Source organism: Callorhinus ursinus, unplaced genomic scaffold, assembly GCF_003265705.2.
Source record: "Callorhinus ursinus isolate GAN/ISIS: 27379988/994484 unplaced genomic scaffold, GSC_fseal_2.0 scaffold2, whole genome shotgun sequence".
Classification (NCBI taxonomy): Eukaryota; Metazoa; Chordata; class Mammalia; order Carnivora; family Otariidae; genus Callorhinus; species Callorhinus ursinus.
Window position 1 is genome coordinate 53,544,075 of NW_027397064.1, and position 8,132 is coordinate 53,552,206.

Genomic DNA, 8,132 nt, shown 5'->3' on the forward strand with positions numbered 1-8,132 from the left:
CACACACAGCCACATACTTGGGTTTATTTCTGGACTTGCTCTTCTGTTTTATTGGTCTGTTTATTTTGTTATCACTATGACACTGTTTTAATTGCAGCCATTGTATAATATTTTTAAACATCTGATAGCTCACCCCTTCCCGCTCAAAAGGTTAAAAACTTTTCTTGGCTCTTCTCAGCTTAATATTTCTCAGTGAATTTCAGAACTCTTTCATCATGTTTCCAAGAATGTCCCATTGGAATTTAATTGGAATTGTACTATATTTATGAATACATTTGAGAAATAATTTAAAATTTTTACAATCTTGAATCTTCTTATCCAAGAACATGGTATATCTCTATTTTCTTAAGCCTTCTTTTATACTCCTGGTATAGCTGTCTTCACTTAGATTTGGCACACTTCTTAAATTTATGTCTTTTTGTTGTTGTTGTTAGGGTAACTAGAATTTGTTCCATTTTATTTTCTTTTAAGAGTTTCAAGGCCCTTCTTTTTGGCCCAAGCAAAATCTTAACATCTCATTATTTTATATGCAAATCGCTCTATGATTCTAATTTCCCTACTGAGCTGAATGAGTCATTAAGCTAAATTCTTCCCAGGTTTATCCAGCTTCTATTACTGAATTAAAACATATACTTTGTAGTGTAAATTTGAGTTTGAAAGTTAAAAGTAGGGAATGTTTCTCAGGGGAGTAAATTCAGGGAAAAAAAATTACCAGAATTGGATAAATTGGAAGATGGTGGCCACTGCACTGGTACTACAGTACCCCCTAGTGGACCCGAAGAAACATGGTCTTGTTTATACCAAGAAAGAATCTAGAGAAGCCTTAGTGATCAACTAGGTAAGCAAATTGAGGAACGAAAAGGAGAAATGAGGGGCCAAGTTTATATGGCTGAACCAAGGCTAAAACATCCACCACCGGTCCCCCACTTGCTTGCTTTCTTCCTTCTTTTTCGACGTGTGCTATGCACCTATTATACAGCAGGGCACCAAGAATACAAGTATAACAAATATTTAGTCTTTGCCTTCAAATCTAGTTTTCTTTCAAGCCTACTAATTTTATCCATTTCCAGGGACCGAATTTGTTAGAGAATGACCATACAACTATGTAGGGGAAGATTCTTAATCATCCCACAAATTGACTCACAATGTGATTAATTATTGAGATTTGATTGGAAAATACATTTGCAAATGTGGATACTGCCCTTGACCAGGTTCAGACCATTTCATGAAGAGAGAAGACTTTACAGAATCATGACTGTGAATTCTTTTGCAAAAAATGACAATAGGATATTGAAGGTGTTCGTGTGTACACACCACCCAATCCCAAACGTTATCATTTGTGTGTACTTCACTGAGTAAATCTTTATTGAGGACCTACAAGCCAAGCAGGTACGAAGCACTGTTAAGTATGCAAAGAAAACAGACATGGTTCGTTGGTTTCTGCTCTCATAAAGCCTACAGTGTCGTATATGTGTATATATGTGTGTAATTCTCTAACTCCCAGGAAAACTGTTTTTCTCACTTCAGTTTGGCAAGTCATATTTTTAGGTTATAGAAATCAGGGGGTATGTAAACATTTTCTAAAATTACTCTGCCCCACCCTAAGGGACCATAGGATTTGGGGCAAACAGGACTAGAATTGAACCTCAACCCCACAATTTACAAGTGATTAGACAAACTGACTCTCTTTTCTGAGCCCCAGTTGCTTCTACAAAATGGAAGTAATATACGTCCCTTGTGAGAGATGATAATTTATCATTATCCTTATTAATACCTAAACAGAGACATTACTTCTTAAGTCAAAAGCATGAATTATATATTTCCTTTCCTAAAGTGCAGGAAAATTATTGAAAAAGAAGCATTAATATTGTTCAGTTAGTTTCACCAAGAATGCCATTTTTCAGAATTAATACAGAAATATTCTCATGGCCACTGACATTTCAGTTTAAAAAAACAATAACAAAGCGAAATCCTCAAACAACGGATGCTCCTACAACAGTATTTCTTTAAGGCCATTCTCTTCCATGGGGGAAACAAAGCCCTGTTATTTCAATTATGAATAAATCTGGTATGACCATTATTTATAAGGGATCTTTTAGTAAATTGTATCTAACCTTATCACTCCACCTATGTAATGGTTTGATAAAGGCAGGAATCCTATTTTACTCAGCTCTCCCTCTTCTCTCCACCAAATGGTACGTTGCATAGGGTGAGAGCACACTAAATGTGGCTAAGAAGACCATATCTTAGGGGCGCCTGGGTGGCTCAGTCGGATGAGCGACTGCCTTCGGCTCAGGTCATGATCCTGGAGTCCCGGGATCGAGTCCCGCATCGGGCTCCCCGCTCAGCGGGGAGTCTGCTTCTCCCTCTGACCCTCTCCCCTCTCCCCTCTCGTGCTCTCTATCTCTATCTCATTCTCTCTCTCAAATAAATAAATAAAATCTTTAAAAAAAAAAAAAGAAGACCATATCTTATTATGGACTATTTGACATACAAGCTGCGAGAGAAAATCTACCCTAAGTTATAGGTAAACTTACTTTGTTTTACCTGGAAGTAGCAATTATCAAACAAATCCTACTCCCATAATATTTCTGCTAGGAAAAAATATTTAAATTCCCCAATCTCTACTCAAACCAAAAGAAAACTTCAGAAATATTAAACACAGAAGGAAGAAGACAGATCAGGGGATAACTGGTATGTTTGTACATGGTGTGCATGCAGCAGGCCAACTTCCTTTCCCTGTTGTAAATTTACCTAAAGTTCGCCCCACACAAACCAGTCCTATGAATAGCCCAGGGTTTCAAGGTCATATAAGTTTGGGAAGTTTTGCCCAGCATTTTCCTCTCTTGAAAGTTCAGTGTACATTGGTAAATTAAAACCTATCAGAAGTCCTGCCTGTAATAAAGAAAAGTGTTTAAAATTGTTTACCTCGCATTCCCCCAAATTTATTTGACCAATATTTCACCTATAAACAGAACTAGTAGTTTCTGTGGAACACACTGACTTCAGGAAACTGCCCCACTGCATTCAAAGGACCTCTTTACCTTGTTAATTCACACACACACACCCTGGCATTTCATCTCCAAATCCTGCAGGACTGAGAATATGAGCATTTTCAGCAATATTTTAACTATGGACACCAGTCTGGAGGTACTAGAAAGTTAATACAATTGAATTTTACTTACGTAAGAAGTCAGTTTGAATCCAGGAAATGGTTCCCTAGCAATGCCTGGAATGTTGTCATAAAAAACAATAAACAGATATCCAAGTCTTGTTTTGTATGTGGGAGGGACAGGGAGGGAGAGAGGAAAAAACATAAAATTGCCACCTCCAAATCTCACTGATTTTTCTTACAGTTTTCTACAAATTAATACACAGAATCCATTTTCCCAGACTCCATCTTGGGACTTCCAGTTTACCTTTGTGTGTTTCTAATTCTCCTCTCTAGATGGCAGCACAGATGAAAAAATGCTAGAAAAGCCCGGAGCCAACTGACTTTAACAGCAGCCAACAGCTAACCACTGCCTACTCCAGACTAACTCCTTTAAAAAAAAAAAAAAAAAAAGTCAGAACCTAACGTATGATAATTACACTTAATTTTTTCAAATAGATTGAATCAGTCATGTGGGGATGTAAAGAATCAATGACAAACATATCAGTGAATGAAGAAACTGACCACTTAGCAGCATCTCTCCCACGCTAGCTGTGTTTTCTGTATCTTAACCATAATATCATCAATGGTCCCACGCCATGCAGAAGGTCATATAAGCATGGTCGTTTGCACCATGACACTGGGCACCCGATACAACCAAACTCCAAGCCACCTGGTTTGCTGTTAGTATTGGATTCATTTAAGATATAAACAATGCCATTTACCTACCCTTGTGTCAACCGATGCTTTGAACCTGCTGTAAAATGATCCCCATGTCACCAGATGCTGCACTGAAGCTTAAGTTAGCAAGAAGGTAACACATAGCATGCAACTTATGGTTGAATTAATAATGCAAGAGGAAAGGAGTAGAACAGACTTAGAGAGAAGACCTTTATACTTTACTTCAAAGCCCCACTAAGGTTTTTTAAAACCTTATTCCTCATGGTGTTAAAAAACAACATTCAACTGAGTAAATTTAAAAATCAGGTTCACTTTATTCAACAGTTCATGAATCAGGCAGCATCCCATCTAGCAAACAGAAAAGAGCTCCGAGGAGCTGTACAAAATGGAAGGCTTTTGTAGAGGCAGGGATAAGGAAAAGGCAGATTACCTCATCTTTCTTTAGGGGATGGAAGGAACCTATCGGGCAGATTACCTCACTACTGCTGACCAAGAATTTCAGCTTGACTGACTCAAGGTTACATTCCTGGGAGAAGCTGAAACTGCAATTAAGTTAGGTATTAACTATTGGTTTGGTGACATAGGCTTAGCTTAAATGACTCCATTTGGGGGCCTGTTGTTTCTTTTTTTAACAAAGGGGTCTACCAACAAGATGTTCATAACAAAATCTGCTGACAAGGAGAACATAAGGAAGGTGCCCCTTCAACATATGGCATTTCAAGGGCCCAAGGGTATCCCAAAGAACATTAAATTGTTCATGTGTAATGAACTGAACAGAAGCTAAAATGTGACCTGTACCTTTTAAACAAACGACAACAACAAAAACCTCACCATGGAGAGTGAAAATAACTATAATACATAAATAAACCAACCTGAGGCTAAGTGGATTGCCATTCACATTTAAGAAAAAAATCAATTTGCAGTGTATCAGAGTCCTTTTAAATTCTCTCTCTCTCTCTCTCTTTAATGAAAGCAAATATTCCAGGAAATTACTCTAAACACTGTATCTTTCCTTGAAGGAGTACCTTTTAATATTCCTTGGGTTGTAATCAGTTAATGCTATGATGAATCAGGAAATCTGCCTTTACCAAAACAACTCCTGGTGCTCTAAGCTTACTGAATGCTTTCCCCTGGGCTCTAAGTTTAGAGGCAAAACTGAGTCCTAAAATGACTAGACTGAGAGGCATTGAAATAATGCAGAATATGAGAGAGTGAAGTTGGGATATTGAGTATCACCCAGCCACGGGCTTGCATGCTTCTCAAGGGCCACACCATGCCCCACCATCCAGAGCTGCAGGCCAGCAGCGCTCCCGCTCTGGGACTTTCCCTGGAGCCAAGACCCAGATTACTCTGAGACCCAGGACTCAGAGGTGTCACATACCCAGGACAAAGCTGAATCCTGAGAGCCCTGACCCATTAATTCTTTTGCATCCATCCGTGTAGCTGCCAAACCTGCCATCCCGGATATGATGATCCTTGATATGATATGATTCTTGATATCATTGATGTGTGCCCAAGAGGGAAGCCCTTTCAAGGGGTTATATCCTCTACGAACTCTCATCCTCTTCTTGATTCAGCTCCTGTCCCCACTTTCCTCCTAAACTTTTCCTCTGTGACCCATTTCAGGAATCCCATTTCATCATCAACAAAGACCCTGATGCTCCCAACCTCTTCACTGGACATTCTTTAGCTTTCGAGCCCTAACGTGGCTTTTCCTGCAAGCACACTGCTTCCCCTGCAGCCCTCACAAGTGGAAGCTGCTGAGTCAGGTTCCTTTGGTCAAACACTGTCATTTCCATGGGTCTCAGTTCTCTGCCCTCTGAGACCCAGACTACATACATAGCCATCAGGTCACACTCTACCCCAGGTGTCACCCACTGACTGCCTAGCCATGGCCTTTATTTATTAGAGACATTAGCAATGAACCCCAGTATCCCTTTTCATTCCTTATTCTGCCAACAATCTGGCCCATGTGTTATGACCATGAAGCATACTTGATCTCTCTCAGTTCCTTGATTCCATCTCTGACTTCCTTCTCTATTCTGTTTCAATCACCCAATCCCATGGCCACCCCAGGTTCAGTCATCAAGAAACCACAGCACCTCTGAACTCATGACTTTCTATTCCTCTAGTTCTTCTTCTGTGGTTGTTTTTACTCTACTGATTTTCCAAGCTTATTAAGAATTCTGTTTTCTTCTTTCTCCTTACCTCTCCTCCATCTGCTGGCTCCTTTTCCTTCTCTATCCAGAAAAGATTCCATGCTTTCTAATGTTAGCCTCTGACTCGTGGCCCCAACTCCATTGCTCCATTTTTCTTGTTTCATCTGCCTGACAAAACTTGGAACTAGTTGTTTGCCTTGGCCATTCCTTTGCCTGGGCTGCTGGACACTGCTGGAGAAAACTGCATGGTCACACCGATTGGACTGCCCAAAATTCAGGCTCAGCAACCTCCAGTGGGACTTAGTACTGCCTGCCATCCTACCGCATTCCCCTGACCGGCTTGCTCTTTCTTTCTGAGTCACCAGAGCAGCTATTTTGAGAATTCCCCTCTTTCCAAACCTCCAAGCTTGCCTTCTTTACTCTTCTCCGTAGGTGGTTTTATTTCCCACCTGTCAAGGGGGTGAAATAGAAGTCATGGGATGTGAGTAGTCTCAGGTTTCCGTGCCAGCCTATCAGCTTGCATCTTTCCCCACCTTGCCTCTTCCCTCGACCTCACCCGTTTACAAAAGATGTTCCCTCCTTCTCCTAAGGCCCATGTCTCGGCCCACGCTCTGGGTCCCCTCTCCTTCTGACTTCCTATTCACCTCACTCTCGGTTATTCTTTCTCACTCTTATCTATGTATTCAACCTCTTCTTCTCTATTCGTTCCTTCCTCCTCAGGTCTAAAAAAAAAAAAAAAAAAGCCACATTCCCCGTCCATCTACAGCCTGCTCACTCCTTGCCAGCTAAACTTCTTGGAAAAGTTATCTCCACTCACTGTTTCAACTCCCTCGCTTTCCGCTCACTCTCCCAATCTGCTTCCTTCAAAATAACCAGTGATCTCCCTGTCGCTACACTCAAGGGACACCTGTCAGTTCTCTCTTTATTTGACGTTTGACATGTCCTCCTTTTGACACTTTCTCTTTCCTGGGCACCTATGACACCACCTACATGCTCTCAGAGGTCTCTCCAGCCCAGACCTTTCTCTTGAGCTTCAGACCCAAATGGCGACCTTCTAGCCATCTCCACCTCTAGGTTCCAAGGCATCTTAAAGTGAACTCATTTCCTCTTCAAACATGGACCTCTTCCTGAATCTCCCCTATGAGTGGTAAGCGCTACCCTGGACTTGTTGATGTGGCCAGAAACTTGTGTATCATCCCTGACTGCTTGATGGAGGTCCATGTATGATTGGCTGCATGGTGTGATGCAGTGTGAGCTCTTCATCTAGTCTCCTCTGGGTGGTTTGAATGCTGGCATGAACTGCTCACGCCACTGTTGTCTGCTCTGTCAGCCTGGCAGGGCCCAGGGTGCCCTCTAGGTTTTTGACCCTGCTGGCTCTGATGCATGGTGATGGGCTGGCTGGGTTACATGCAGGTCCCACGTAGCTTTGTCTTGCAGAGGGGCAATCACATTCCCCGCAACCCGAGCAAACAATCCAGAAACATCTCTTCCTTTTGTCCAGCACATCCCCTTCCATATCATTTCTTCTCCACTCATAGCACAGACAGGAAAAATTGACTCATATTTACCCATGTGTAAATTGTTTAACTTCATTAATTCACATGTGTGGAATCGCATTAATCTCAAACAATAGCAAAATTAATTATTTAATCTCTCTCAATTTCAGTTTAATCTCTGGGTCAAAGAACAGAGCCCTTCGTATTTCATTTTTATAATGTAGAGTCTGGGTCTCTCTCAGCATCAAATCATCTCCACAATAATTAATGTACTTTCTACTCTATTAATAAGAGTCTGGTGGTGGTGGTGGTGGTGGTGGTGGTGATGGTAGTGGTGGTAGGGTGTATGTCTGGGTGGGTGGGTGGATGTGTGTGTGGGTGTGGGTGTAAGTGTGTGTTGGTTGGTTTGGTGTCAGGGTACAGGTTGGCAGTCCAGAGCCCAAGGAGATGAGTGAAGAGAATACATTCTGTTAATACTTCACATATCATCCTATCACATGTTCTTTCAAAATCATAAATCTGATCAGGCCATTCACCTGCTAAAAGCCTGTCTGTACCTTCCCATTGCCTTTAGGATAAAATCTAAACTTGTAAACTTGACTTACAAGTTAAGATCTGTTCCCAGTTTACCTCTCCCAACTCATT

At 41.2% G+C, this 8,132-nt stretch overlaps 1 protein-coding gene across 1 annotated transcript in view; it reads right to left on the reverse strand.

The window, feature by feature from the left end:
* Positions 1–3,407, reverse strand: part of AGPS (alkylglycerone phosphate synthase) — a 185,714-nt gene extending 182,307 nt beyond the window's left edge. The window contains exon 1 of the mRNA XM_073882004.1: positions 3,186–3,407. The gene's annotated coding sequence lies outside the window, so the exon portion shown is untranslated. The remainder of the gene's footprint in view (positions 1–3,185) is intronic.
* Between the last annotated feature and the right edge of the window lie 4,725 nt (positions 3,408–8,132).